At 39.3% G+C, this 10365-nt stretch overlaps 1 long non-coding RNA gene across 1 annotated transcript; it reads right to left on the bottom strand.

Annotated features, from left to right (window-relative positions):
* Positions 1–5715: 5715 nt before the first annotated feature.
* LOC132882245 (uncharacterized) lies at positions 5716–6502 on the bottom strand. The gene is made up of 4 exons (XR_009654135.1): positions 6374–6502; positions 6094–6250; positions 5916–6003; positions 5716–5785 (listed from the first exon to the last, which is right to left on the bottom strand). It is a non-coding gene; the product is annotated as an uncharacterized LOC132882245 (long non-coding RNA).
* Between the last annotated feature and the right edge of the window lie 3863 nt (positions 6503–10365).

Below are 10365 nucleotides of genomic sequence, written 5' to 3'. Positions count from 1 at the left end.
TTAAGTTACACAGACTTTATAGAAAAATCTAACTTAAATTGTACTCAAAGAGAATATAACAAAATATGTAATGTGATTCCTTTACCTTTGACCCAGTTGATTCACAATTATTTAGTATACAATAATCCTTTAACAGTACTACCAAATCTATTGATTGGAGAATATAATCTGACTGATAAAAAATGTATTAATAAGTTCATTAGTAATGTTTTGAAATCCAAGATGTTTCATGATTATTGCAGAGGGATAACTTGGCAGGGTTCTAATTTGGTAACTCCGGGCACTTTAAACAAAGCATATTCAAAATGTATTAAATGGCCTATTTTGCCTAAAGTTAAAGAAACGCATTTCAAAATCATCAATAAGATTTATCCTGTGGCAGAGCTTCTAAAAAAAAGATTTAATGTTGAGGTGGATCAGTGTTCCTTCTGCAATAATGATGATGAAACACTGGAGCATTTGTTTTATTTATGTCCTGTTTCTCATTGTTTTTGGTCAGATATAAATAACTGGGTATCACTTAAAATTAATCATGTTCCATCCTTTGAATTATCATATTATTTTCTACATGGATAATTTGCCCTCTTCTGTTTCAGACATTATTAACATAATTTTATGAAGCGGTAAATATCATATTCACTGTGCAAAATGGAGAAACTGTAAGCCCTCCTTCCCTGGATTTATTAATGACTTTAAAATGTTTTTCTTGTCTCTCAAAAAAATAGACTGTAAAATTGCAAGAAAAACAAGTATAGACATCACTCGTTATTTGTTATTGGAATTTATGAATCCTTTTCCTTTTGTGTCTCTGCTCCGCTATATGTTCATTTAATTGCCTAATTTAAAATGTAATTTACATGCACCTTATTTGTTTTTTTTCTCTTACATGTATCCCCTAATCTTTAATTTTAATCCATATCCTCCCCAGAGGCAATTCTAGAGTCTGTTGTGGCCCCAAGCAAAAATTTTCAGGGGCCCTTCTGACCAGTGTTCATCACCAATATGTTATAAATAATCTGACACCTACGAAAAATGTATGAAACCAAAGTTTTTTAAATTCCAAATGTGAAAATACAATGGTAAAGAACAATAAAAACAATAAAAAACAAAATAAATAAGCCCTCGGGCCCCGACTCTTGGGGGGGCCGCTGGGCCAGGGGGCCCCAAGCAGTTGCCTGCCTTGCCTGTTCACAGGCTGCATGTCTGATCCTCCCTGAGAGTTTGTATATTTTCCTTTGTTTCATAAAAAATAAAAAAAAAACTTGGAGGAGGATCATTAGTGAAGAATCCCTGTCTGTTGGAGAGTTTAGGTGTCAGTGTTGGACAGAGAAGCTCAAACCTGACGCTGTTCCGACAAAATTCGAGCACAAAAGCAAGCAGTCAAAGAAGAAATGGAGCAGCAACGCTCAAGCAAAAAGAAGATTTCAGGTAAACATTTTTTTTTACCTCCAATCAGGAGGTTTTCCAGTTGGAACCATTTCGGAGTTGCATCGTGGATTAAAGGTTCCTTCCAATACAACATAATCCTAATGTTAGCAGCCCGATAATAAAATGTAAAATTAGGGAGGGATAGTCCGCCGTGTACACTGAAAAAAATACATCTGAGAAGTAAATTTAACATAATTTGAATTTGTGATATTAACAATAAAAAATCAAGTTTGCATGTTTACACAGATATATCTAGTCTTCAATCAATTTGTGTTCGTTAGAAACAAAAGTTTTTTTTCTCAACAAGAATAATTAAGTAATGCAAGCCAATCTTCTTCTGTTCACAATCTCAACCAAACAAACCTTGTTATTTTTACTCTTTTCCATTCATCACCAAACACTGTGAGGTTTTTGCGCCCCAAGTGCATTGTGGGAACATTTTACAGCAACAATGTCCCACAAAATGTCCCCAAAATGGGAGATTTAAAACCAAATGGCCCGTGTTTATTTGTCTGTGGGTATTTGGGCGCAGCCTCCAGTTGCAGCTCCCCGAGGCTGGGAAACACAGCACGGTAAAGGATTATTCACCTGATGCTGCTGAAGGAAACCTTCACTACACTCAGACACTAAAGTACAACTTAAGCATATGAAGATGGCAATAAAAAGTTTGATCTGACATGAGACGCGTCAGGAAATACATCATATGATAATAACTGGATACAGAACAGGAGAACAGAGGGAATAAAGGGTTTGGAAGTCGACATCTTCAGGAGGAGATTTTTCTGAGTGAGAATGAGAGATTAGTATCAGTAATCGTATGGGGCCGAGTAAAATTAAGGATTAATTTCACGAGTGGTTTTGAAATTTTCAAAACTTTGAAATCACGAGTGAAATTGATCCTTAATTTTACTCAGCCCCATACGATTACTTGTTTATAATATAGAGGGCCAAATTCATACTTCGGAAGCCATTCAAGTTCACAACGTTTTCTGAACCGGTCAGGGCGCGAGACTCTCTTGCACATTTGAATCGGTTTCTAAAGCGTCTTTCATCAGGACACGACGACACGACATGACGATTTTGGACAGGAATTTAACATCTTTTAGGATTGATCCCGGATATTTCTCTTGTCTCAGATGCAGATGCAGTGCTGCCTGCATTACTTTAAGAGAGTCTGGTTCGTAGTTTTCCCCATTTTCTTTCCTCACTTCTGCATAAAACTGCGATAGCAGCTTGTCTAACTCACAGCATTCATACGCCACTAGAGAGTCGTTTATTTGTCTTTCTGTTGCCCGTTTCTTAAACACGGAAAGCCAAAAATTCATACTTTTTTGGTATTTTCATTTTCGCTTGCAGCTTTCAATTGGTTTATCATTTCTTCGTCAAATATAGTGAAACGCAGCATTGCTGAGTCAGCAGTCAGCCATTTTGCTGACAAAATTTGCTAATTTTTGTAACTGTAACCAAGCAATGAACTAGCCAATAGCATTTCAGAATTACAGCCCCGTGTTAAGGAAAAAAAGCCCTCCTTGATTGACCAATCAGAATTGAGTAATTTGGCCCTATGTCATGGATTAAAGCAAAAAAAAATCATCTGATTGAAAAAAAAAAGCTCCATGTCGTTGGCCCCTACCACGTCAGCGATGTGTCAAATTTTAAATGCCGTGTTGTCCATTATCCCCTAGGCCCCTACTTATAGTACATTTACATAATTTTAACAATGACTAAAGCTAAGGCAATACTTGACCATTGTCATTACTGGCTATTCATGATGAAACATCAAGTTTTCAGTGCAAAGTGCAAATTTATTTCAACAATACTTTAGTAATGCACAACAGTGGTTCAGAGAAAAGTGCAAGTGCAGTCGAACTTGAACCATGCTTTCAAAAGAGTGGAACAGAAAGAAAAATAGGAAAATCTGTTGAAATAAAGCCAGGAAACAAGAAAAGTAAAGTGAAAGTTCACTTTTTCTGCTTCTTCGCAGTGAAGCCAAAGGCATCTAGTTTGGCAACACCTGATGCCTGTTTTTGTTTCTTTTTCCTTGGCACAGCAGCAGGAGCTTGCCATTATCGCCCATTTCATTTCACCAAGCCCATCTCCACTTATTCTTTACTGCTTTGTCAATGTCTGACACATCTGTGCCTTCATTTAAAAGAAGCACGTCCATGCTGGCAAAACCGAAAGTAATTTGACGCGCTCAGGGGCGCCGCTAGAAATCTTGGGCCCTATGAAAGATTACAATTTAGGGCCCCCCCGGTAAAATTTTCAAGCTCAAGCAACTGAATTTCAAGTCTGTTTTTGGCTGGCACTTCTACTTTAATATGCATGTGATCAGCTACCTATCAAGTTTAGGTGATACAATTATTTGGTATATGAACATTTTAAATGCAGAACTGTCAGAATTAGACTGAATAGTCTGTTGCCTTAAAATGAAAATTCCATGATATATATATATATATATATATATATATATATATATATATATATATTTTTTTTTTTTTTTTCTTTTATGAGCAACTATTATTAGGCCACTCAGTAGCCTATGGAATTCATTCAATCCAAATGTTTGTGTTGAGAGAAATTGCATGCATCACTGTATCAGTATGGATTTATAACATTCTGTATGCACACTCCAGAGCCCTCCAGCAAACATCATCAATAATCAGGATTACAAAATGTATTCCTTTGTTTCCTCCATTTATTGACTTATTGTATGTGATCAAATGTATGCCTTGATGACTAGTTTTTTGATACAATTACAGAGTGCACTGCAAGAAATCCACTAAGTGTTTTTGGTTTCTTTTAGGCATCACACATTTATTAGAAAACACAGCAAATGTTCAAATATTCAAGTCAAATACTTAGCAACAGTATCAATAAATCCACATATGAACAATAGCAGTGATATCTCTGACCACAGCTAATGTGCAAAATATTAAAGTTAAATACTTAACATTATCAACAAATCCACACATGAACAATGGCAAAACACCTAGACTTAATTATACAATAAAGATACCTATGAAAAAAGGTGATTTTTTCACACACACTGTGAGATCCGGACTTCATAATTCATCACACCTGCTCAGCAACTTCTAGAATGTTCACCTCTGCTGCGCACATAGGAAAACTGACAGCTGATCTAAACTGCGCTAATAGCGACTCTGTGCATACACGGAGCTACACATTTCACTGTCCCGCTCCCAGAATCAGACTGTACCATTAGTAAAAAGGGTGGAGGGGTGAAATGACAATATCAAATAATTCAAGAAAAAATGTTATAGCAAATCATAACCATGTATAATTTGCATATTTTAACAGATGAAATGAAATATTTTATTTCAAAAACTTACACAAGGCAATACTACTAAAATAATATTAATATCCCTCACAGGCCCCCCTGTCAGTGCCAGGCCCTTAGAATCATCCTAACCTTTCCCCCCTAGTGATGGAAATCGAAGGGCCTATGTCCGGTGAAATGGCCTTATACGCAGTACTCGAGTTGAGGGGGGATGTGGGGGGAGGCATCCCCCTTCTGAAATAAAAATCTCAAATCATCCCCCTTATAAAACGGCCATCCCCCCATCACATCCCTTGGGCCATTTTACCAATTAATGTGGAAATTAGCCTACTATTATTTTAATAAATATTACTACCATTTCAACATTAGAGGCTTTAAAGCTACTAACAATTTACTAACAATTTTATGTTCCCAGAACGTTCTGGGCACGTACGCCTTTGGTTGCCTATACGGTGCATATACGTTAGGTTTGGTTGCCACGTGGTTGCCATGGAAAGTTTTTCTGACATTGCCCAAACGTTTCCTGTTGGTTACAACAACCTTCCCCTGCCCTTCCCCTAACCTTGCTGGTTGCATGTTTGGTTCCCTGAATGTTAGCCTAACGTCCCCCTGACGTTGTAGAATGTTGTGTTTTAGTTAGATTTTACTTGCAACTAATTAGCAACATCAACATAACTGCTAGCACATCTACATGAGAAAACTGTCAGTGATGAATGAACAGGCAAATTTGGCAGGTCTTGAAAGTTTGAGATATCAATAAATTTGAATAAAAAAAATTGTTTGAAAATCAAATAGAAAAGTTTCTGAAAGTGTAACGGTGCATTCAATAAAACAATCATATATACACACACAAAACAGAATAAAATAGAAAAGTTTCTGAAACGGTGCATTCAATAAAACACATTCAAAACAGAATAAAATAGAAATAACAGTTTTTTAAAGTGTAACTGTGCATTCAATAACAAACAAAATAGAATAAAAAAAAATCACTTCACAAAAAAATAAAATTCACTGTTCACAATTCAATTGTCCATCCGTTGCTGCTGACCAGCTGATCTGAAAAGAAAAAGGAACAAATGTTTAAAAACAAGAACAATGAGCACATGTCCACAAAAGCATGATAAACCACCCTACCACCAACCACAAAATTTCTGTGATTGCACCAAATTAGAGAGCAGAAGCATACTGTCTGTGTGGTGCAAATTTTAGAGTCTGCCCAAGGCATTCCTCCACTTCAGCTTCCGTATGGCCGGGAAATTTTTTGACACATGCAGCTAGAAGGCAAAATAAAGGAAAGTTACACATCAAAACCTAGTCAGTCAAGCATGGCATAAAAGTGATGTGATCAATATATAAACACTTACCCTTTATAATCTTGCACAGAATGAGGTCATCAAAGGACATTTTGGCCCGTCTGCCCCGCAAGCTGTACTGGGCGAGTACCTCATTTGCCACTCAGCGTAGCATACGGTGAATGGCTGCCCCTAAACCTGCCCCTCCGACAGTTTCAAGAAAATGTTGCTGTAAAAAAATAAAAATAATTATACAATGAAAATTACTGTAGCGAGCTTATACAATACACACACATATGCACACAGACAGACAGACAGACAGACAGACAGACAGACAGATAGGGCAAATTACCATCTTGTTCCTCTTGTCTGTTTGTTCCAGACTCCTATCCAACTCCAGCAGCTCCATCACCATGCTGCATGGTTTAGCCAACACCACATCATCTTGCTGGAGTTGAGGCGTGTGTGTCGGGGCGTTGGTCTCCACCAATGGCTTGATCTTGTCAAACCTAGCCTCGGTCCTGTCAAACCTAGCCTTGATCCTCCGCATCAAGCGACTCATGTGGGCCTCTGTGACTATGGGGACAAATGTGATGGAAGTTGTAATTTATAATGTACTTTCCTGAGTGAGTGAACTAGTTAAGTGTGTATAAAAGTACTTACTTCTCTCAAACATGGCTGCGATAGCCGAGACACCCTGTCCGTCATGAAGCGCCCAGCTGCTGGCTGAAGTTTTCAAAAAGAAAATATTAGTTTTCCTGTTCATGATTTTATATTCCAACATCTTTAATTGGGAACTTGAAAGCAACTGTACCTTGAACAGAGTCAAAAGAGGTTTCCAGTGATTCTTGGAGGTGCCTGGCTGACTGAATTGGGTGTAGTGCCCGGCTGCTGGCTGAAGTTTTCAAAAAGAAAATGTTAGTTTTCCTGTTCATGACTTTGTATCCCAACATCTGTAAATGGGAACTTGAAAGCAACTGTACCTTGAACAGGGTCAACAGGACTTGGGCTAGGGTGGTGAGGACTGGCTCCAGTCCCGGCTGGTGTTGACCCTGAAAAGATGGTGCATATGGATGTTAAGTCATTTATTGGGGAGGGGTTCTTATACATGGTATTCGCAAAAGAAGAACCTATGATAATACATTAGACATTTACAAATAAACTGAAAAACACTTACATTGTGGTGGTAGGGGCATTGGGTCCTGCTGACCTGAAAAGAGCACACCAACATCAGATCAGTCATGTAATATGCACCGGTTATTCATCATGAATGTTAGCTCCAAGCTATGAATGATGATTTGGGAACTGTTAACTTACACACAGGGCTTCCAGGCACAGTCAGAGTCTTGGGTTGCTTCTTGGTTGCTGCTACCACTGGAGCAGAATCATCTGGAAGGAAAGACCATACAATGTGCAATGTAAATTTCTTGTAAATGACTTGAAAATGAACACTGAATTGAGTAACTAATGTTGTCATTAGTGAAGAGAGCTTACCACCATCAGAGGATTCGGAGACAAACCTCCTTGGGCGCTTACGCTGCCTTATTGCAAAAGTGTTCACATCATCCTCTGTCTCAACACTTGAGGACTCCATCAATTGCAAACACTTCTGTTCAGCTTTGGCGTATGAATCTATGGAAAATGACTTAGTCAGTAGCACAAAAAAAACCCCCAGTGCTGCCATAGAGAGAACAATTCAGTATATTCTATGTAGTGCATAGCAGCGATAGCTCACCTGTTTCATACCAGGTTTTCTTAACGGGATGTTTGGCCCAAGTTGTATTTGGTGCTCGGCACTTCACAACATGCAATCGCACATTGTGTGTCGTCCAGTAGCAGACCATGCCATGCTAAAAATATATAATTTTTTTAAATTATATATATATATATATATATATATATATATATATATATATATATATATATACACACACACATACAGTATATATTTGCTATCAAAAGTATATAGGCATATATGTAAGCATACATATTTGCTATGTATCGACAAAAAAAAGACTCGTACCTCAGAAGTGTGTCCAAGCCATGAAGATGGCACAACCTCAATAGCATTGTCTGTGAACTCAACAACAGTGAAGCTCATCTGTGAAAACAAAGGCATCATTAGCAAGGAAAATGGAGCAAAAGGTATTAGTTCCCTTGGCTGGCCTATGAAAACTCCTGTAGGTGTGAAACAGTATTTGGTTTTAAGAAAACATTACAAATAAACATGGCATTAAGATGGACATATTTTCCCAATCCATCCTTTTTACATGGCTAAAACACAATCTCCCATTAGCAAAACACATTTTGTATCATATTTTGCAAGTGTACACAGCAATTACCCTAAAAGGATTCCTTCAAAAAAATCATTGTGATGGTTAAATTGCATGTGTGGATGTCTCCTAAAAATCATGCAGGACTGTCATGAAAACATTAGTCTGTTTCTGTGGCTCCTCAATCATCAAGGCCTGTTTTGTGAGTTCACATTCTGGCACCAGCTTCATGACACACTCACTCCTTTTCACTCTGAAGCACCCAATGATTCTTGAATCACAAGGATCTGTGAACAGAGGATCCACCCTCTGAAAGACCTTGCACAAAACCATGTCATTCCTTTCTTCAATGGCCTCACAACATTTGGCACCTGCCAAAACGTACGCATTGTTTGGTCTTCGGGTTTTCTTTTTTGGTGCTGGAGCTGTGGGAGTCTGATCCTGGTCCATCTCCGAGAGCCTTTTAGCCACTTGAATTAGTGGTCTATTCTCTGATCGGACCAGACGTTTCAGCTTGCCCAAGTAGTTTTCAAACCGGAAGGCACTGCATGCATCAAGGCATCCAAAGGTCTCTGCTTCATCTGTTAAATGGAGCATGCTGTGCACATTATACACCATGAAGTGTCTGCCATACAGCTCTGCAGTCTGTGACAAAAAATACACCATCAGGTTTAGTCTGCATACTTGCCGGCTAGGTTGGGAGAAACCAAAATGTTCAGTGCCACACAAAGCCATGAAATGCCTGTACAGTGGCCTGGACAGAATGCCCTTGAGCACTACTTTTCCTGTATACAGGGCAAACTGGCGCAGCTCTGTAGCTTTCCAGCGGTCGACTTCTTCCAAGCTCCTGGGCTTTCTGGTAAAGCAACTTGGTATATATATTCTCTCAAACCACACAGTCTTCTGCTGACCTCTTGGAGCTGTGTAGTCGACAGTCTCACCTTCCTGCTTCCCCTCGCCCATTCCACTAACAGTTTCCTCATGACACCTAAACAAGCTTGGTGCATGTAATCAATGGGAAACATTTTGATCATATCAATGGGAAGTTGCAGGAATGGGGACACTGTATAGCCCTCAGTTTCCTTGACAGCCATCTCTCTTCTGAACAGGTCATTGGTTCGCAGGGTGCTTTGGACATCAGGGTATATTACACGACCGTCTTCCCATGTCCCTTTCTGTGCACATTTGTCACATCCATAGTATCCTGTGCACAGTTTTGTTGCTTTGACCATTGCCTTGGCAGGTGCATCTCATACAACACAGCGTATGACAACCATTTTCCCTTGAATTCCGTTTTCAAGCAGATCCTTCATTTCTGCAACCATATCGTTGAGAAATTCCAAATCATTAGGTTTAGCAGGACCAGATGTTAAGGTGACAGGAAAAACATGAGTTGGACTCAGATGGATGGCACACAAGACAGGCCCCAGAGTGGTCTTGCTGTTTTTGAACAGTGGAACACCATCAATGTTCAGAGACAACTCCAGGGTGGTTATTTTTTTCAGAACCTCTTGTGGGTAGTGGTTTAGTTGTGCTTTAATATATCTCCTTAAACCAAAGTGAACATACTCCATTCCTGATACCGGAGTTGACCTGATGTCTCTTGGGGTTGAGAGAAGGGTTCTTGCTGTTGAAGGCAACTGTGTCCCCATTGGCTTTTAATCCTACAAGAAGGTCATCAAGTGCAGAGTGTGTAATCTGGTGTTTTAAGGCCCAGTGTTGTAAAAAGTCCTTTAGTGAGCTTTGTGGGTCGTTTTCCTCAATGTAAGAGTCACTGGTGTCACTGCTATCCTCCACATTCATGGGTGTGCTCCACAGTGCATCTGATGCAAACTCAGTACCAACACTACTGCTTGTTGGTACTGCCATGCACTCTGGCTCTTCTTCATTCTCCTCTGCCAGTAGTACAGATTGTTCTTGGAGTTGCTGCTGATGTTGACGAAGCCTGGCCGCTTCTTGCATAGCCTGCTCTGCCCGTGCAGCGTCTAGTGCGTCCTTCTCCTCTTGCATTTCTGCTCTCAAAGCCTTTCGCACCGCTTCCACCTCTCGCCGCACCCTCTTCCATCTCTTT

This window comes from Neoarius graeffei, chromosome 2 (genome assembly GCF_027579695.1).
Source record: "Neoarius graeffei isolate fNeoGra1 chromosome 2, fNeoGra1.pri, whole genome shotgun sequence".
Lineage (NCBI taxonomy): Eukaryota > Metazoa > Chordata > Actinopteri > Siluriformes > Ariidae > Neoarius > Neoarius graeffei.
Note: the sequence above shows the minus strand (reverse complement) of the source record. Positions and strands in the feature narration are given on the sequence as shown.